The 22,460-nt window shown below is 39.1% G+C and overlaps 1 long non-coding RNA gene across 1 annotated transcript in view; it reads left to right on the forward strand.

Annotated features, from left to right (window-relative positions):
• The window catches only part of LOC117536030, a 24,253-nt gene extending 2,114 nt beyond the window's left edge, over positions 1-22,139 (forward strand). The window contains exons 2-3 of the long non-coding RNA XR_004567488.1: positions 4,399-4,512; positions 20,276-22,139. This is a non-coding gene — a long non-coding RNA (uncharacterized LOC117536030). The remainder of the gene's footprint in view (positions 1-4,398; positions 4,513-20,275) is intronic.
• Positions 22,140-22,460: the final 321 nt, after the last annotated feature.

Raw genomic sequence — 22,460 nt, forward strand, 5'->3', positions numbered from 1 at the left:
GGGAAAGCATTTTAGCAGAGTTAAGAAACGTGCTGAAAGTTAAATAAAAAATAATGAATGCTTGTAATGTTGTAACAATTTCTAAGAGACAGCAAAATGGTTGTAAGAATGGTTAACGGTAATGTGTGTGAGATGGTGGCAAATGGTCGAAACCAAACTCACTGGTATTATCTTTTAGCCATCATGTTTACATTCCTGTATTTCAAATGTAGGTACATAACAAGATGACCTAAAAAATAAACGTATTGATGTGTTACCTGTGTATATGCAAGTTGACACACTGGGATATTTTGATGTTGCTGCTCATCATTTTTTAGCCATGAATGTGTACTTGCTACTTATTTGTTTTTCATTTTATTCTAATACAACTAATATTGCATTTTTTTCTTTATCTAGATAGCTTATTCTTTATTATTGCATGCCTTTTTTTTACCTGATATACCAATGTTGCTGTAACACTGTATATGTCCCCTCTGTGGGACTAATACAGGATTTTCTGATTCTGATGTTTGTTTGTTATAGAAATGTAAATGTTATATTTCAGACAGCTCTGAGCGAAAGTCCCATTACAAGCTTACTAAACCCTGTTCAATAAAATAAGGGGACACAAAAAGAGCAGTGCTATTTTGTGCTTGTAATTTATTTATTATTAGAATGCCAGAATGACTTTTGAAATACTTCCTGTTTCATCAGAAACGTTTTAACATTCTCTTGCATCATTATCTGCCCTCAGACTTACTAGTCTATAAGACATGGTGTGAAAGAAAGAGTACAAGAAACACAACTTCTTCCCTTTGAACTTGAAAGCACTGTTTGCATATTTTATGATACAATGTAAGCAAAGCCTGTCTCTTACTCCCACTGAATTGTCATTGTCAATTGCCATCAGTCGTTTTTCTTAGTCTTTGCTATCACTGATCACTACTAACCAGAGGTGGAAAAAGTACTCAGAGCTTGTACTTGAGTAAAAGTAGAAGTACCAAAGTGTAGGAATACTCTGTTCCAAGTAAAAGTTAATCAATCAAAATGTTACTCAAGTAAAAGTACAAAAGTATTAGCATCAAAATACACCAGCTATGCTACCAGAATTTCCCTACAGGGATCAATAAAGGTCCATCTTCTAGTATCTAATATTATTTTAAGTGTTGTTTTTATTTCACATTATGAATCCAAATCCGCAAAGTAACTAAAGGTATAAAATAAGTGTAGTGGAGTGAAGTACACTTTTCACCTCTGAACTGTAGTACAAATAGTAAAACATTGAAATACTCAAGTAAAGTACACATCTTTCAAAAATGTACAGTAGATGTACTTAGAATCAGAATCAGAAACAGGTGTATTGCCAGGTAGGTTCGCACATACTAGGAATTTGACTTGATGTCATGGTGCATACATCAAATATAAAAAACAAGAAATCTAATATTAAATTTTTTTGACCTTACACCACTGCTACTAACTCAAACGTATAACATATCACACAGCATAAATAAGTGATGGATCATTGTGATGTCATTCTTGCATTGTACAAAACAACTGAAGAAAGAATATGTGCTATGGTGCTACCTCAGTGACAGCTAGTCTTTGCATGAACAAACAGACAAGACAGCAAAGAGTCAATGAAGGTAATGTTTGGTTTACAAAGCAAATGTCAACCTTTGTTTTCCTTTAAAAGCTTGACTTCTCAAACAGAGTCCTCCACCAATTCCTTAGGAAGCCTTTGTTTTCACTTGACACTTTACAGCAAATCCATCAGCATGTTTCCACGGGTCCTCAATGAGAGCAATTTGTTTGAGAACAGGTTAAACATTTCAACTTAAAAAAAAGAAAAAAAAAGCATTTATTTGTGTCACAATCAATGCTTTAAACCAAACGTTTTTTGAGGGTGTCACTCTTAAAAAATACATAATTTAATAACTGATTTTAAAAGACAGCCAATGGAATCAGGCAATAAAACTAAAAATCCTGGCATTGTAAAGTACAGCAATTAGTAATGAGAGGGATAAATCAAACTAAGATATACCAATATGTACCTGGCTCTATAAGTCTATATCAAGATGTCGAACAAAAGAATAAACATTGTGATTTGACAACCATTATAAATATGAAATGTACATTTTTTGAGGGCTTTATAATAACTACCATGAATGCTGGATTGTATCTTACATTTCAACCTTTAAAGAAATGTATTTATTCAGTTAATATTATTTTTTGTCATGAAGTGATTTGATTTAATGCACACAGTAATTCTTATTTTGTTTCAGTTTAAATATTTCGGTACCACTTTACAATAAGACTACCCTTATAAAGGATTCATAAAGGGTTTATAAGTAGGTTGTAAACACTTTATTAATCATTAAGAACCATTTATTCGGTAAGATGACTAAGCCTTATATTGGCTACTTAGCGAGAATCAACTCAGTGAACAACAGATATCAAGGATGCTGGCTGATGAAAGTCAAAGTAAGCTAGGTAGCCAATATAAGGCTTAGCAGTACAGATACATGTGGGCTCACTATTTGGCAAACAACCGCTCACAGTTGCCCTGTTTATCTCATGTCTTATAAAAGCTTATTAATGATTTATAAAGTGTTCACAACCTAATTAATAAATGAATTACAAACTATTCGTAAACCCTTTATAAGGGTAGTCTTATTGTAAAGTGGTACCAATATTTCTATAAATCTTCTGAGTTTGTAGCATGAGAGGGATTCACCTTACATCTCATTGTGTAACCTCATTGTCAAATCAACAATATGAATGGTTTTCCTGAGAAAGGTGCTTTGGGCTGCCACCCGCTAACCAATGACTACAGTCAATCATTTGTCCCAAGCTCATTAAAATGATCAAATACATAATCATCGTATTTGTTTGCGGAATTTGCATTGTACTGTTCTATAGTCTCATCAGTCATTTGAGTTAGTTGTGGTACAGTAAAGCCAAAGACAATAAAGCTTCAAACTTACTAACTAACTTACCCTGATTTAAACAAATGTTGCCTTGTGGTTGCTTTTGATCTCTGCAATATGTAGACCAACAACAGTTTTTACATTTTGACACAGACTTGGTCACTGGAGGTTTGTAATGTATTCATCTCTACATATTAACATCCTTGTGAGTTGCCTTACAGTGTCTATTATATTTTTTGTTTTTTTGATCTGCATCACAAGCTAACATTTGCTGCTAACATAGTGTCTGTTTGATTACATTTAGCATCTATACCAAATGAGGTTCAATTTAATTCTCACTCTGACTACAGAAGTTTAGATGTGTGGTGTCGGCATGTTAAAATGAACTGTGTCGAGGCATACGGAGCTATGTGGGTGGAGGAGATGAGGGAGCAAACACATCAATGATCATGGCAGTGGGATGAAAGAGTCCTTTGACTCTCCCACAGCTTTACTGCATCTTTGAATGTATCTCAATTGTGCATTGATCCAAGAACAAAATATGTATTTACTTTCAGTTTTACTGAGACATTTTGTTCCCCCCTTAACCCCAAGAGAACCCAGCTCTGTTTTTTTTTTAAATGGGGTTTTTTAGCACATGGTAAACCAATCACCAAAGTTATTAACATATCAAAGGCAATATGTGTGGTGCTAATGAACCACTAGCTGAATGCTAAAATACAGGTTGAATAATAATTAGGTCAAAACATGATTAATACTCCTTGCTGATTACCATGTCATGAATGTCTTTGAAATATTATCCCAATTGAGAAACTTGCTTTTTCACAGTCATATGATTCCCTCGGTTGGCCAGTAGGTGGATTCCTTCTCCCATTTTTCTAACGTCTCCTTCCCTGTAGTTTTCCATAACACTGCTGTTTTCTTTCCCAACAATCATGTCCATTTTTAGATCACAACAAACAAAAACAATGTTAGTGGGTTAGAAGCTGATTAAAAGGACAGTTTATGAATTCTTCCAGCTTGGCTTTATGACGAAATGTTCCTGTTTGACTCTTGACTCATTATCTCCTTGTGTGTCACCAAGCAAAGGCTTCACCACATCTGTCACTGCATACTTTTGAACTGTCAGTCACTGCTTTTGAAAATGTGCAAAGTCCATGTGAATCCCCTTTTCCCATGAAGGGGGCCTTGACAAATGTTTTTGTCTCGGATGGGGATTTCTTTCGTGGGCAACATGAGACGTCACAGTATCCCAGGCAGACTCATGCAGGCATTGTGCTCGCCCACAGAGTCCGCCTCAGGTTTTCTACGGACCTGCAGCATTTCTGACTTATTATAAGACGTTTTTTCATGTATATATTGAGCCTATTGTGTTGATTTTACCTTGGTGTAATCTAATCTACGAGGTGAGATATTCATCTATTCATCTGTGGGTGCTGTGGTCTTCTGTAATTTAGTCTCTCACCATCTTTCTCGTCTTTGCCCCCCTCAGGCAGATGGCCTTGACTGACTCAGGTTAGTCACCAGCAAAGCCCCCTCATCTGGCTAACATCCCTGTCACAGTGAGGACATTCACTGGAACCAACCGGCTGTGTGATGACTCAAGGTACTGCTGCCTTACTGTTACACAAAGACATGCAATCGTTTTACAGTCTTTTAGTCTTTCTTTGTATGACTACCTTTTTCGACCATTGAAAAAAGTTAGGTCAAATCTCTCAAAGGTCAATATGACGAAAACACATTTGTAAACACAAAAATTGTCCATAAATAACAATGTCTCCACTTAATTCCACTATAGGTTCTCGAAAGTGAGGGGTTTGCAAAAAGGTATGAACTAAGTTGCAATCTGCTTCCTCACCAGTAGCGGCCAATAATACTCACAGGACCTTTAAGCGAATCACATGAGAGCTGTGGTTTCCAACACCTTACAATTTTGAAAAAGGATGCAAACCAGAAAATGGTACAAGTGATAACATGTTCTTTAAAATATACATTCAATTTTGTCAGTAACTTTTCTTCTTGAAAGAGTTACACTTGCTTGGAAAGTAGAGATGATGCTAGTTTTTTTATCACTGTGATATCTGTTTTTTCACTAAATCTCAGTCGGTCATCAAACAAAATGAGCAAGTATTTGAAAGTCAGAATGATGACTTTCCCACAAATGTTTCCATTATGGGTCCATTTAATTGATCTGACTGAGGAAATGCATCATGTCTTCACTAGAAGTACCAACTGTATGCTTTAGGAAAAACCTAACAACCCTATTGTTCAGTGCAGGTACATACATCTAAAGTCAAACAGAGTTCAAGGGGGCAGGCGCTTTGATTCCCTTTTGTAGTGAGAACAAGGAGTTCCCAGAGATGGAATCACAAGCCGGGTTATTGTAGCTCCCCTTTGATGGCTCCATAAAGGCAGGTGTTCACAATCACAGTTTAAACAGATTGTGTTTGAAGTGGCACGAGTTAAACCGAGCGAGCGAACAACGGTTTGATCTCTCTTTGGTTCTATGAGAATAGCTGCACCTGAAAAACCCAGTGCTTGACCACAACCAACGGCTACACCTGCATCTGACAAAACCAACCCAGAATGTCCTGATCTTTTCTTATCCACCTTTATCTATCCTATAAAAAATCCTAACCTCTCATATAGGTCAGTGCCGCTTTTAGCACTCATTTCATTGAAAAAAAGACCCCCCTTTGACATATTTGTGTTTTTAGTTCCTTCTAGTATCCTGGGAAATTACAACAAAATGACACTAATGATTAACAGTAGTGGTACTTTATTGCCGCGAGTGGTAAAACTAAGGGTTTATGTGATTATAGGGATCATGTCCCTTTGAAGGGTTACATGAACACAAGTGTTGAGTGACCACTGATGCTGCTGTGGGAAACCTGGAGCGAGGTCCATAAACTTCAGGCAATGTCATACTGATGAAAGACAACTTACTGCCTAGTGTTTAGTTAAGGCTCAAGACTGGAGCAGCGTGGATGAGTGGAGGACATGCTGCTTCATGTTGCTGCACGTGGGTGGATCAAGTCTTTCATTGAGAGAAACTTTACCTCAGGGCACAGATTTTCTGTTTTGGTCAATGTCAGAACAAGGAGTTAATCATTTATGATGAGGTGTTATTTACCTGTCTGAATTAATAATGTTTAACTTTGATATTTGAAATGGAACAACAAGACCACATTCTTGTGAAGGCCACAAGAGGAAAACGGAGTTTAAACTGCTGAAATATCTTTGAAAGGAGGCTAAAAGCAGAACATGTAATAAAACATAACTCTACAGGTGTCTTAGGCCTACGAATGGAATAATATATTACCTTAGTTTATTATGTGAACATGCTTTTATTAGCTAGCACTAAACAGAAAAAAGCTGATGCACATTTGATCATATTTTGGTAGGGGGATGTTTGGTGACACATTAATGTTTGTCCCAAGATATAAAGAAAAAAAGTCAACCTCAAGTTGTGGCCACTAGGAAAAAAATGTATGTGTAGAAAATATTTCAACAACAATCGAACAAAACCAGCAACATTGAGAATGCACTGTCATACAAGTTTCTATGTTAGGATGATCTTACAGCTATGGTATTTTGAAAGTGGTAGTTGAGTTTGCTTACATTTGCTACTTCATGACACGACACTAACAAATAAGATTGTCAAACTCATGATGAGGGAAGAGTATCACCGAGGTCAGTGTTGATCAGCCTCTTTTGAAACATGAATGTATGTACAATATATAATGGTCATCCATCTAATAGATGTTGACAAAAGCCGTGAACTGACTGTAAATATGAACATTTAAAAAAAGATGGCAGGACTGTAAAAAATGCCTCAATGCAGGGCAAAGGTTTAATAAAAACTCATGTTTCAAAAAAACTACTACTGCATGGTCTGTTTCTGTCTTGTAAACTGCAGTGCAGCCAGAAGAGCAGGCAAAATCTGAAACTTCACTTATTCTAACTTAACTCTCCCCTAGAGGCCCATATCCATCCCAGGGTCACTATAACTTGTCTGGAGAGGGGTGGGGGGAAGGGAAAGGGGACAGATGCCAGCAGTATGTGGGTGATGCAGACAAGCTTAACACTGAACTTTCCAGAAGCATAAATGTTCCCGGCACGTTTTGAGTCAGTCAAGCAGCCAAAAACCATCCACTCCCAACAGACATATCAGCGTCTGGGATCTTTAGGAGGGGGGAACATAATGACCCATATAAAACGGCTGTCTACATTATACTTAGGCTATCAAGACACTGGGCTGTTGCCATCACAGTCCAGGTCAACTTAAAAATGCAACGGACTGTGTCAGCTTAACACCGGCAGTACTCACTGCACAATAAATGACGAAAAGGCATTTATGATTTCCGCTGATTAGACGTCTATACAAATTGGGACAAAAGCTCTTGAATAACCAGCAAAGACCTCTACTGAGATAAGAGCCCTTATGTTCTTGATGTAGGAGAGAAGATGAGAATGATTCTGACTACAAATACCTCCTGACTACAAATACCTCTGTAGCAGCATCTGTATCATCAGTTTAGTTAGTATGTGTCAGAGTGGTATCAACTGGATAGACTCAATGGACTCTAGACAAATAAAGGTATTTCTGAGATGTTGTGAGCAGTTTGATGCTGTTGTGTTCCTTCTTTGACAAGACTAACATATCTTTATCACAAACACAAGCTCCTGTCTAGACGTAATCTGCTGTAGATCTGCAAGAAAGAAAAACAGATGATGAAGAGTTAAACAGTAAATTATAGCTAATTGAGTCCATCTGATTAATTGTTTTTACTTAAACCTATATGCAATGCATTGCTAAATACATGGGTTTCACCCCGGGATTTAAGTTATTGAAGGCAAACTGCTTTATACTTTTGTAGGCCTATATGTTTTTGCAAGAATTTTGCAAGTCCCTGTTTTATATGTTCTATCTTGCTAATGGGACAGACTCATCTCCAAAATGCCATTTCCACTGATAAACCTATCCTCACAGAGATAAAACTCCACCACATCCTGTCTGCATTTTACAACAAGAGGAAGAGTGTGTCCCTTTAAGAGTGGCTTTTCTATTTTTTTTTACTGTGGGTGTGTAGCTTTCTTAGAGCATAATGTATGACTCCATGCAAATATTTATACTTAGCTGCCTTAAGTCATCCTTAAAGCCTGCAGCGGTTAGACTAAACAACATGTATGTTATTCCTCAGAGCTCTGAGTGGAGACCTTGATCCTCCTGAGGTATCTGTGTGTCACTATTCCCATAATCTTCTCCATTCATTCCTTAAAATACATGGATAAAATCAACAACCTTACATGAACATTATTGCTTTTCTCTGTGAAATCCATCGGAAAAGCCCCAGATGAAACATCACCCAATTAAAAACATGTTAACCCTGTAGCCTACCCCCAACAGCGATGTTCCCAATTCAGCAACTGTCTGACACTTACTGGAATGTTGGTTGTGTATTTTGATAACCTTTGCAAAGCCAAAAAGAGCAAACTTGTAAGAATATTGAATGTAGTGTGTTTTAACATAGCCTACGGTAAAACAATAGCTTCCCAGGCTAACTGGCTAAAAGGTAAAGGAATAAAGTAACCTGGTTGGCTAACCTAATGATTTTTCAAAATAATAAGAACATGTATGTGAATACCCCCTTGACAACAACTTAACAATAGCATCGGTAAACGTAAGCCAAGCTCATTTTCAAACCATTTTCTCTTGCAAATGTAAAACATTAAAAATATGAACATCAAAGCGCTGGCTATAGCCTATTATAAAAAAGCTTTGTGTTGCATTTAAAAACACATTTATTTTTCTCTGATAAGCTTTTAAATGTTAAAACAATTAATAGTGGCGTTTATTTAAAAATATATAGAACGTAATGTATTATAATATAATGTGGCCTAGAAAGAACAATGTCTGATGCTGCTTCTCGTTGTGGCTTCTAAAAAGGTCATCGGCTAGTGACAGATGTTACAATTAGCTTCGATCTTTCTTCATTGCATGGACTGTGTTTTGGCCAACATGTACTTATTTAAGACCCTTTACTGGTCTTTACTTTAAAACAATCCGTTGAAAACATTGAAAAGATAATGTAGACATCCATCCATCTTCTCCCGCTTATCCGTGGTCGGGTCGCGGGGGTAGCAGTTCCAGCAGAGAGCCCCAAACTTTCTTTTCCCTGGCGACATCAACCAGCTCTGACTGGGGGATCCCAAGGCGCTCCCAGGCCAGCGAAGAGATATAATCCCTCCACCTGGTCCTAGGTCTACCCCTTGGTCTCTTCCCAGCTGGACGTGCCTGGAACACCTCCCTAGGGAGGCGCCCAGGTGGCATCCTAACTAGGTGCCCGAACCACCTCAACTGGCTCCTTTCGACGCGAAGGAGGAGCGGCTCAACTCCGAGTCCCTCCCTGATGACCGAACTTCTCACCTTATCCCTAAGGGAGACACCAGCCACCCTGCGGAGAAAACCCATCTCGGCCGCTTGTATCCGCGATCTCGTTCTTTCGGTCATGACCCATCCTTCATGACCATAGGTGAGGGTAGGAACGAAAATGGCCCGGAAGACAGCGAGCTTTGCCTTCTGGCTCAGCTCCCTTTTCGTCACAACGGTGCGGTAAAGCGACTGCAGTACCGCTCCCGCTGCTCCGATTCTCCGGCCCATCTCACGCTCCATTGTTCCCTCACTCGAGAACAAGACCCCGAGATACTTGAACTCCTTCACTTGGGGTAAGGACTCATTCCCTACTTGGAGTGGACAGTCCATCGGTTTCCTGCTGAGAACCATGGCCTCAGATTTGGAGGTGCTGATCCTCATCCCAGCCGCTTCACACTCTGTTGCGAACCGATCCAGTGAGTGCTGAAGGTCACAGACCGATGAAGCCATTAGAACCACATCATCTGCAAAAAGCAGTGGTGCAATCCTTAGTCCACCGAACTGCAGACCCCCTCCCCCATGACTACGCCTCGAAATCCGATCCATGTATAGGCCTATTACAAACAGGATTGGCGACAAAGCGCAGCCCTGGCGGAGGCCAACCCTCACCGGAAATGGGTCCGACTTACTGCCGAGGACCCGGACACAGCTCTCGCTTTGGGAGTACAGAGATTGGATGGCCCTGAGTAGAGACCCCCTCACCCCATACTCCCGCAGCACCTCCCACAGTAACTCCCTGGGAACTCGGTCATACGCCTTCTCCAAGTCTACAAAACACATGTAGACCGGATAAGCGTACTCCCAGGCCCCCTCCAGGATCCTTGCGAGAGTAAAAAGCTGATCCGTCGTTCCACGACCAGGACGGAATCCGCATTGTTCCTCCTCAATCTGAGGTTTGACAATCGGCCTGACCCTCCTTTCGAGTACCTTAGAGTAAACTTTCCCGGGGAGGCTGAGTAGTGTGATGCCTCTGTAATTGGCACACACCCTCTGATCCCCCTTTTTAAAAAGGGGAACCACCACCCCGGTCTGCCACTCCTTCGGTACTGATGTAATGTAGACATGAGCTTTCAAACTGACAGGATTCTGCCGTTAGCATTAGCATACTTTAGCTAGCTAAAGCTGGAACAGTCAAATCGTAACTCATTGGTTAGAGATGAGACACTGCTTGTTGCTGTAATGCAGAGTTCCTAGAAATAATGGCCAGAGGTTTGTGCTGAGATAATTACGCAAGCTTTTGCCTCAGGATAAACAAAACATATATTTCACAGAAACAGACTAGTTTTACTTTCGTATCAAAACAGATGTGCTGGCAGGGAAATATTCCTCTGACTGTAATTTCCTTTACAGACCTCTGATCAGTTTCTGTTTCATGCCTGGCCAGTTTAATCAAAAGGGGAGTGTGGGGGCAGGTGCAGTGTGTCATTCCAGGTGAGACGAAGATTTGTTCAAGCATGAACCAGGAAAGTATTTATTATTAAATATAATTTAAGAAGACAGAAAAAAACAGCATGGTTTGGATGTCGGTAAAGATTTATTGTAAATGTGATAAATTGATGTTGAAATGGGTCAACACATCAGAATAAATAATGGAAAATTAATCCATGCTGACTTTAATCTTAAAACATTAGGTACAAACAGTTGATTCACACAAACGCTTCATTGATTCTGAGTAAAAGAAACCTGCGATCGAGAAGGTAAAATGTATGAACCAAGTATTTTTCTGGAATAGATAGATCATATTAAGGCTGTTATGATTTTTGTTTCTGAGTAAGGTGTCTACTTCTGAGGTTAAATTACATCTTTACCTGGATTGTATGAGACTTGAGGGCATTTATAGAGATAACAAAACTTAACGATCTCACTACAGTAGGCTTCTTTGTTAAAAACCTCAATTCACCTGTGTTTTCCCTGAAATCCCTGAGAGGCATGTACTAACTGGACAAACAACCACCACCGGTACCTCCATAAAAGGCTGCTATACAAACTTCATTGCACAACACAGCTAAACCCAGAATTGCCCAATACCTGAACAAACAGTAAGGAGAAGAAGTAAGAACACGTTTCCATTGTATTTGTGGTGACGAATGAGCGACTGCTCCTAGTTAAACACTGTTCTTCTTTGGGATTTCGTGCCCAGGAAGCTGATGTCATTGGGCGCTGAGTGGTGAAGATTACAGGGCATCTCCAACAACACTTGCTAACATGGATACACTGCAGGGACAAACAATAAACAATGTTGACGTTGTCAGACGCTGTCTGTTGAGGGTGGATTTATTTTCAGTTTCTTTCTCAAACTTCACAAGTGTTCTAAACGTTGTGTTTAGGATGCAAATGAGGATACAGTACACTTTAAGTCATCTGAATATAACATTTTAGATGAACCCAGGATTAAAATGTTTGTTTCATACATTTTACATTAGGTAAAAGGTTAAAGGTTTTTTAGAAAGGTTGTCTTGGATATTTCTTTGTATCTCTTTAGGAATCAGAAAATACTGTCAACAGCCATAAGAAAATACAATTTATCCAATGTGTTAAGGAACAAAATGTTCTATAAATCAGGCTATGACTGATAAATGAACAATTTAGGGCAAATATAATGTAACTTATACCACCATGACACCTTCCCAGCTGTTACTTCTATTAGGACAATGCATTTCTGTCCTAAGTTTTCAGAAAATATTATTTATAGAAATGCAAATAATGTTAAGAGAGCTCCACAGATAGTATACACATTACGCAAAATAATCACCTAAATGTGTCTTGTGGTCGTTTTCTTTCCATTGAGAGAAAGTAGCCCACACTCTGGAAATTGACCAGTGCAAAAAAAGGAACATTAACAGTAGTAAAAGTGCTATTTATAGTTGTAATGTCTCCCAACTGCTATGAATAGCAGTCTGAGTATTTCATAACACACGTTCAGTAATAAACTGTTGTTGTTGTTGAGTGTTAATAGAGTGACAGAGATATGTGTCAGTTTCCTGAGCTACAACATGGCTTAGGTATTTTTCACATTCAAACATCTGGATCTAGTTTAGGACTATGCTCTCATCTGGTCCTGCTCCACTCGTATAACCACATTTAATCATCATTAGTTATTTGTAGAATTGTTCTCCCTGTCTATCTCTTTTTGTATTTTGTCTGCCACTTTATAGGCTGCTGTTTTGGCCAAGTCTCCCTTGCAAAAGAGGTTTCCAACCACAATATTGACCTGGTTCAATGAAGGTTGAAAAGATAGTTTTTTGTAGACGACAAGAGGATTAGCAGCTTTTTTCCGACTAACCCTTCTGTTTTAATCCTGTGTTTGGAAAACATTTACTATCTGCTGTCCTAAACTGCACAACAGTTTACACACGATAAATGTCACTCAACTTTCATCAGAGGAAAAATCATCTTTGTGAATTTCTTCAAATATTTATAACAGGTTCAGATACAGGAGATGCCCCTTCTCACTTTGCCCTTCATTTACATGCATGTGGCAGTATAGCCTGGGTTTTGGTGTCATTATTCATGTTGTCTGCAGGACTTGATGGGTCACAGTTCAGCAGTGGAGCTTCAAATGATGAGGAAGGGGACGCCTGGCAAGGATGGCTGCTTCTTCCATCTGCCTTACCTGTGTCTCTTGTGGCTGATCCAAAACTCACAGACCCCTCGGCGTCTTTCATCAGCAAAGAGCACAAAGTACCTGCATGGATACCTCAGCCTTAACTGGAGGACATAATGGGTGTACAGACAAAGGACATACCATACTGGGCTCTCCCTCAGAGAGTATTAGAAACCCACAGGCTTTTTGATCGGGTTTGGACAGGAGGCAGCATACCAGGGCCTAAAACAGGGTTGGAAAATGTTTTTTTTCTTTGGGTGTATATGTGTGAGAATTGAGAAATTCCTGGGCATAAAACACCATGCTTCACCATCTGATTTGTTTAGCAGAGGCATGCAGGCCTGATCCCAGGGTCGCCACACTTAAAAGCTGATGTGGACGGCAGCCGAGACGAGAGAAGAAGACACCGTGAGTGCGTGGCTGCATTGATGTTTATGTGTCTTCTGGTTTGTCTTCGCTCTGCATGGCTGCCACTTCTGAGTCAGGCGGACCAGAGCAAGAGTGACTCAGGATCTGAGGTATTTGGTTTTATTCATTCTCACAAAGTGAGAGATCAGCTGGTGGGACACAATCAACAAGCCCCCCTGGAGGTCTTTAAGCTGCTTTTTGCACAGTTACAGAAGTGTCCTCTTTGCCAAATGAGGAAAAGTTGATCCATCAACAGAGCATAGAACGGTATTAGCTGCTGATGAAACCTTTGATTCTTGCAAAGATCATAAACCACAAAAAAGCATGTGTCCCCTAACCTACAGTATGGTGCAGGTTTCTTAATAAAAATAAACAAAAATCAGTGGTGAACACAAGGTTAAAGAAACAATTAAGAACAGTGGAAAATACCAAAAGAATGAATAAGAACCCAAAGTGGCGTACAGAACTTGATATGCCAATCAAGTAAGTAATCTCACCCTAAAACACAACACTCTTCAAGCTTTTAATGATAAGTCTGGCCATTTTCTATTGTCCAATTAAAAGTCATGTTATGTGTTCTTTTATTGCAGTGAACCTGGGTACTGTATTTGATTTTGTTTTAAATCCACATAGAGCCTTCTTTTGCTGTTAATACTCACTGAATGTGTAATAATCCGCAGCTAAAATAGTCGGCGTTTTTACTCGCACTGCAGTGGCTGGCTATTTTATGAAATAATGTAGTCTTTTTTTTTTTTATAGAATAACTGGATTTTTGTGTTAAAAATATTGAGCAAACTAACGGTTTGGTTTACTTTGTTAGGAAGTATTTAGAGACATGGTTGGTTTTTGGTCTTTCATGGGATGTGATGCCAACAAGACAAATGCAGAATAAAGTCAGCCTTTTCCTTAAATATCTTTAAGAGACATGTATATTTATACTGTATGCACATCCAAAGCCAAAATCAAAGAATGACAGTAGTTCCCAAAAGTGATGATCATAATCAGAACCCTCAGAATACAGGAACAAAAGACACAAGTGAAACAACTTCCAAACTTTGGTCATTAATAAAAACAAAATAAAATGCCAACTAAATCTTTGAACCTCAGATGTTTCACATGGCAACAGTGCCATGTTTAACACAGCACCAGTGCAGTAACTATGTACCCAGATGCCCATAATAACAGGGTTCCCATCACAAATGGCCCCCTCTTTTCTTTAGATTCAGAGATGGATCCCGCCTCGTGGCTCACCATCCCAGCAGCACATCTTTACTCCATGACACTCCTGAACCCCAAGCCACAGAGCTTCCACCAGTGAGGCCCCATGGAAATATTAAACTGGACACGGCGAGGAAGCCCAGCTTTGTGGTCATGGTGGGGGAATATGATTGGATAAACACACAGCAAAGCCTCAAACCAGGTTCGCTCAGAGCCCGGTGGTGATGTGACGAGAGGCAGGCAGTGAGGTTTTATCCAGCAGTGTGGTGGCTGGGTCTGATCTGCAGGGCACATTGTGTTCCTGGAAGCTCTGCAGGGTCTGCACAGAGTCTCACAGAAGATGGAAAAAATACATTTATCCATGTAGAGCAGGCCAGGCAGCAGTGCCATCCTCAGTCACTGTTTATTAAAAACAGGCCTAATTATCCAGCCCTGACTGCCTGCCTGAGCTATTTCAGTCTGTAGAGAGCAGGTGACTTGTGTTACAGCAAACTGGGTCGTGTGCTCGCACGTCATCTATGCTCTAACCTGAGCCTGCCCCTGCTTGATTTTCAATTAAAGGCCAATCATTAGTGTGTTTGTTTCTGTTTGAATGTGCAACCGGCTGACATCGTCTTTGTGACGGCCTGCGGTGCCAGTGTGCACGGAAAGCTATACAGAAAGAACATTTTGCTCTTTTTTAACCCTAGATCTAAATGGATTCAGCAAGGGAATATACAAGTGGTTGCCATGCTTTTCGGTACACATAGATAAAGGTAATACAATCTAATACAGTCAAAAATACCATTTTAATGATGCTTCTTGGGTTTCCCCTTTCCTGTAGTGTGTTGTATAGGTTTTTGTGCATGTGAATGTTCTGCAAATGAATGTTCATGTATTGGCTAGCACTCCAACACATCGTACTTGATAGGCTAAGGGGCGGGACATCTCTAAGCCAATCACAACAGAGCTGGCCAGCTAACCAATCAGAGCAGACTGGGCTCTGGTTTCAGACAGAGGGTGAAAAGAGGTGCTGCAGCACAAGCAGTATGAGACAAATAAAGAGCTTTTTGAACATTAAAGCCTGCTAAAATGTCAAATTAGAGGGACACAATACAAATATGAGCCTGAACATTTGCATAACAGGGCATCATACTGAGAGGTGTGTCTAACTCATATCATATGAGTTAACCATGCAAACACCTGTGAGTATTTAAAACAATATAATTCAACAGCACCATAAACTGCAAGCTCCACCAACTAGCAAATGCTCACAGCTGAACTTCATACCAACATCTCTCTGAAAAGATTTCCATTTGCATTCATTTATTTTGCAAGAAAAAGTAAATAAAACACTGGTGTGTGACTGAAACAGAAAAAAAGAAATAAGCAGTCGAAATGTTATCTTCATGTTCAAGCTCCCTAGGCAAAAAAGTATGGGAAAAGAGTAAACACACCAAGCTCTTTCCAACATTACATCTACCATCTAATACAAATATAGTCTATGTGATGAGGTTATGCGCGGGTAAAAACATTACTGTCAAAATGCATCGCCCTTTTCTCATAAAGCAGACATATTTTGGGGATGTAATTTTAAAAAGAAAAGTGAAGAACAGTGAAAAAACGACTTAATTACTTATTTACTTATTCCAAAAATGTTTATATATTAGAATTTGGATGGGAACTCTCTTTTGTCTCCATCCGCAGCACTAAAATAAACTCATCAGTCTTCCAAATGATCTGCAGTGCCGAAAAGAAAATGTCTGCTATCTGTTTCTCATCATGGGTTTTACTTCTTCTCTCACTCTGATGAGCTCATTTGCATGTTATTATCCCGCCGTCTTCCATGGGATGGAATTACATTTCCAATGCAAATCGTAGAAACAATTATCACTTGGCTGCACAGTGACAATTCAGCTCCGTTTGCCTAATGGCGCCATCCAGAAGAAATAGGATGGAGAATTTATTCTTTATCCATCTTATTTCTCCGATTCTTTCTTTGTCTTTTTTTATTCTAGTTTTTGTGCTTCTTGCTCAGAGATACATTTGTTTACTCAACGAGGAAAGCTCATTAACTAGTCATTATCCTGCCTTTGTCAGAGTAAACCTTGTGAGTCACAGGAGGGTTTTTAACAGATTGGTGTGAAAATTGAAGATTGCAGACTACTCTCAACAGATGTTAGCATCTCATTAGCTGTAATCACAGATACATTAAAAAAAAATCATATAAAGGAATCTCGTGGAGGCATTTTAGTAATTAAAACATTGAAAACAACAATAATTATATATAAGGAAAGTTTACTGATTTGACAAATGATAATGTTGCAGTGGCAAGGTGTGATGTTGATAATATTGTTAAATAATATGTTTCTAGTTCTATTATAAAATAAAAGGATCCTCATTTATATTTAAAAAAATGCCCTAAATTAAGGTATTTAAGGTAGCAGGAATGGTATAGAAATATTTGAAATCCAAAATTAGGTAATTGTATATATTACTGTTAAAGGATCACTCCCAAAAATAAAATAAAAAATTTTAAAATGAAAAACTAAAGAAAATCATCCCACACAACGTACCTATACTGCTTTACTACAGGTTATTTTTTCATTTCAAACCTTTATTTATACAGATAAATCCCATTGAGATCATTGATCTCTTTTTCAAGGGAGACCTGCTCAAGTAGTTCCACATGAAACATAAAAACATAAATAGAACAACAAAAGGACATCATACAGCATCATTTACATAATTATCCACATGTACAGGTACCAATAGCTTCCGATTGACTAGCATCCAACCGAGCTTTAAAAACATGTAGTGGCACCAGATTGTTCAGTTTCCATTTAATTTGCAGACTATTCCAAGACAGAGGAGCTGCGCATCTAAAAGCTGTCTTCCCTAAGACAGTCCTAGCAGTTGGCACATTTAATAAAACCACAGCATTCGATCTCAGGCAGTAGCCACTTACAATTCTCCGTGAGATCAGGGAGCAGATATGAGATTGAAGTTTCCCTAACATGGCTTTGTAAATAAAAATGTACCAGTGACTGAGCCTCCGTACAGTTAGTGAAAGCAAACCAGCCCTTGCATACAGGGTACAGTGATGGGTTAATGCTTTACAGTTTGTCACAAATCTCAGTGCACTGTGATACGCAGCATCTAACTTGACCAGGCAATTGGCAGGTGCATTCATATACATCAAATCACCATAGTCCAGCACAGGTAAAAAGGTCACAGTGACTAGCCTTTTCCTGGCCTCAAGCGAGAAACAGGACTTGTTCCTGTAGAAGAAACCTAGCCTAACCCTCAGCTTTTTAAGCAGGTTATTGACATGAAGTTTAAAAGTGAGACAATCATCAAGCCAGATACCAAGGTATTTGTAACAGGTACTTCAAGTTTTATTCCTTGCGTAGTTACAATATCTAAAACAGGCTCTGGTGTCTTTTTAGCTTTAGAAAAGAGCATTACCTTGGTTTTCTCAACATTTAAAAGAAGCTTTAGTTCAGAGAGCTGAGTCTGAATAATGTTAAAAACATCCTGTAATTTAACACCAGCCTCCTTAATGGAGGGACCTGCACAGTACATCATGGTATCATCCGCATAAAAATGTAAAGTAGCTTCTTCCACATTTTCACCTAAACTGTTGATGTAGATGGAGAATAAAAGTGGACCTAAAACAGAACCTTGAGGAACACCATTAGCAATGTTTAACCACTCAGAAGACAGCCCATCAAAATGAACACATTGGGACCTTTCAGAGAGGTAGTTTACAAACCACCCTACTGCATGGCTGGACATGCCTATACTGGCTAGCCTCTGCTTTATGATGCGATGATCGATGGTGTCAAACGCTTTTGAAAGGTCAATAAATAGAGCTGCACAACTCTGCTTATTATCTAAAATACTCGCCACATCATTCACCACTTTCATTGTGGCAGTGATGGTGCTGTGTTGCTTTCTGAAGCCTGACTGATGTTTAGACAGGATGTCATTTGTACATAAAAACACCTTTACCTGTTCACTCACTAGGCATTCAAGAACCTTAGCCAGAACTGACAACTTAGAGATTAGCCTATAGTTATTTAATAAGGTGGCCTCCCCTCCTTTTAGCAAAGGCAGAACATATGCTGACTTCCACAATTTTGGAATTGTGTTAGTGCTGAGGGAGAGGTTAAAAAGAGTAGTGAGAAGTGGAGCAATACAATCTGCAGCTATCTTTAAAAAGAAAGGTTCTACGTTGTCCGGTCCAGCCGGTTTCTTAGGATCTAACTTGGTTAAAGCTTCACGAACAACATCAACAGTAAAAGGGGTAAAACTAAAAGGGTTTTCCAACACACGTTTTTCAGAGTCACATACTATAGTGTTCACAGAAGCAGAGTTAGTGACAGAATCAAATAGAGAACCACAGGACACAAAATGCTCATTAAAGCAATTTAGCATAGTAGCCCTGTCCGATATAGAGCCAGATGCTGTGGTAATGCACGGAGATAGCTCATTACGGATATCGCCGGTGGATAACGATTGAATGGCTTTCCAACATTTTCCAGGATTATTCAGATTCTTTGTGGTTACTGACAGATAGTACTTTGATTTAGCACTTTTGATATGTGAAGTGAAGCTATTTCTTAGCTGCCTAAAACGCAGCCATTCTACCTCTGAGCCTGATTTCCTAGCCTTTGCCCAGGCCTTGTTTCTCTCATGAAGGAGACTGGACAGATTAGCAGAAAACCAAGGATTGTCTCGTCCCTTTACTCTAAATGTACGCAGGGGTGCATGTCTATCAATGATCTCCATAAAAGCAAGATAAAAATAAGACCATGCGGTTTCTACATCAGCACACAGATCGATTTTACCCCAATCAAAATCAAACGGATCATGCACAAAACCCTGCTCAACAAAATGTTTTTTGTCTCTCTTAATGATAATGCGAGGTTTAACCTTTTGGACCTTAGTGTCCCTAATTGTGGCTACAACACAGTGGTCACTCAGATCATTTGCAAATACTCCCACAGATGAATATTTATGGGGAACATTAGTTAAAATTAGATCAATTAGGGAGGATTTATTAGGGGACTTAATGTTAGGGCGAGTAGGACTGTCAACAATCTGAGTAACATTTAAAGAGATACAAAGGTTTTTAAAATCCTCTGACACTGCAGTTAACCAGTCCCAGTTATAATCTCCAAGTAGCACTATTTCATTGTAGTCTAGTTGTGATAAAAGATTTGCTAGTGAAGACAAGGAGTCTTTGACAGCTGAGGGGGGTCTGTAACAACTCACTACCATGACCTGTTGACCCTTTGCCACTTCTATATTTATGGCTAAAAATTCAAATTGCTTACTGATCGATTTGGAAACTAATGTGGTTAAACTGAACTTATTCTTAACATAAATGGCAACGCCACCACCTTTATTAGGCCGGTCGGTACGATACACATTAAAACCATTTAAGGCAGGTTATGGTCAGTTTAAGAGTTTTGAACAGTTTGATCATTTTATTTTGTACTAATTATACAGCCATACCCTGAACATGTTTTGTTTTATAATAGAAATGAAATTCTTACAGTACAGTTGTCTATCACAGATACTACGTCTCCACTTTCACTGAAACTACTACCGGAGCCGACATGTGTCAGCTGATGACGGAGATGAACCTCTGTCTGTGTTTGGACAGGCTCCTCACAGTGTAGCTGTAAAGCTAATGGCTGCTTTTTGCTATTTCAGGTGGAGCCACAGACAGTCTCCGAGGTCAGACGGAGACGGAGGCTCCTGAACACACCGCTGCTTCCTTTCCTGCCGCTGACCATTATCAATACATCTCCTCAGACCCAGCTATAAAACTCATCCTAATATCGGCCTTTCAGTGAAGCCCTCTCTGACTTTTTGGTGTTTTCTCAAATTCTGTGTATTGTTTTATTTGTAATGATTCTTAGGATGATTTTATTGGTCATCCTTGGTTGTAAGGGTCTTATAAATGTTTTACCAGAAGCCTCCTTTACTAAAAAGTGTAAGTCTAAGTTGTGGGCCAAAGAACGCTATCACTGGTGATTTAGATTAAGTCTACCACACGTCAGATTGCAATGTGAGCTAAAACATTTAAATTACATTTCACGAAATAACCCAAACATATCCCAAATTACAAAACATTAAACCAATTAGATTAGCCTACACGACCAAATAATGTCAGGATGGATTCGCAGTCATCTACACAATTAAACTTTTTATCTACAAACAAAAAATACATTAACCTTGACACTGAGAAACTGTGATGGATATTTTTCGAGTACCTTCTGACACAATTGATTGGAGAAATAATCCCAAATGTATAAAATCATGAATGACAGTCATACATTGATGATTATTTTTGCTTGGAAGTAGCTATAGACATTTCCTAGCCCACAATTTACACATTAGGCTGTCTTGAAGACAGTTCAAAGGTTTAACGGTGCGACCTGATTTTTCCTGAAAGTAGCCCTGAGCACTTTCACACAAACTTAGAAATGGATTTAAGAATAGTTAGTGCGACCCAACAGGTCCAGTTCATGTCAGTATTTCAAGAGCTTTTTGTGTGGACCACAACAAATAAAGAAAAAAGACATGAGCCTTTTGATAATCTTTTTTCATCTCCTGACCGTCCTCTAACAGAAAATATTTCCATCAGTTACCCCACAGGGCTCGCTGCTGTTTCCACACACATCTTGCTCCATGTTGAATCCCTGATGACAAAAACCTAGACTCAGTAAATCTTTAACTGACGGGTTGGCTAGCCTCTTGTTAAATGATGAACTGCTCACATGTAATGTCTCCTGGAGTAAGTGGCAGTCTGTAAGCACTGGACCAAAGGCTCCATGATGAGGTAATGCTTGTCTGTACAGTTATTGTCTGAAAGGAACCAAAAGACCTGTGCGTCCCGCTGAAGCTTTCACTATGATCAGACTGTCATTAACAGCAACGACACTATGATCATCTGTCACAGCTAGCTGTATCACAGGAAAAGTTAGTTCAGGTGTCTGCCTTGCTTTATTTAAGCAACACAGTGTAACTAGCAATAGTTTAATGTGTATAAATTAAAACTGTGAATCAACATTCACATCAATTAACATAAAATGTATCGTCATCCCAATAGATTAGTGCATTGGTGACGCATTTTGTAAACTGACCCATAAATTAGCATCGCTATGGGATTCCTCTCCAAAAAGCAATGGGATTTCCCCATTGGATTTCGAAATATTGCAGAAAATAAGCTTGGTGGCAAACACACATTCATGACAATGCGATTTTTGAAGCGTGAATTTAAACAGAAGTAAAAGGCTATGAAACAAACAACATCACGGTCGCATGGCTGCGCATCACCACCGCTAAGCTAAAGGCGGTCTTGTGTCAGTCTCATTAAGTCACTTGTTAGCAGCCACCGTTATTATGAAGCTCCGGACATTGACCAGTTGGGTAATTACAGACATTATTTCATGTCGTAATGAAAATGTCTTCAGATTGTGATAACTATAGACCTTATTTCAGACTTCTAACCACAAACACGTTCAATTCGAGATGAGAGAACCGGAAGAGGTAAAAAAGTGATACCGCGTTTAAGGACTCGTTTCTCTCTCTTAAAAATATGTCTCTCCTTTTTGTTTCTTCCTGTTTATTTAGCATCTCTCTGGGGTTTTTTTAGACCCTAACATGTTGCTTTTTTTCTCATCGTGGTTGTTTATCCCTCTTTGAGGTTATTTTCTGTCTTTTTTGGTTGTGTTGCATTTATTTGTGTTTTTTTCACATCTCATGATTTCTCTGTTTCTCTTTGTTGTAGTTTGGTGTTTCTTTCTGAATGCTGGTCACAACTGTTACCGTTTGTGTGTCGATTACCCAAATAAGAAATAACCTGTGAATCAGTTATTTCAAGAGTTGTGTT

Source organism: Gymnodraco acuticeps, unplaced genomic scaffold (genome assembly GCF_902827175.1).
Source record: "Gymnodraco acuticeps unplaced genomic scaffold, fGymAcu1.1, whole genome shotgun sequence".
NCBI classification, from domain to species: Eukaryota; Metazoa; Chordata; class Actinopteri; order Perciformes; family Bathydraconidae; genus Gymnodraco; species Gymnodraco acuticeps.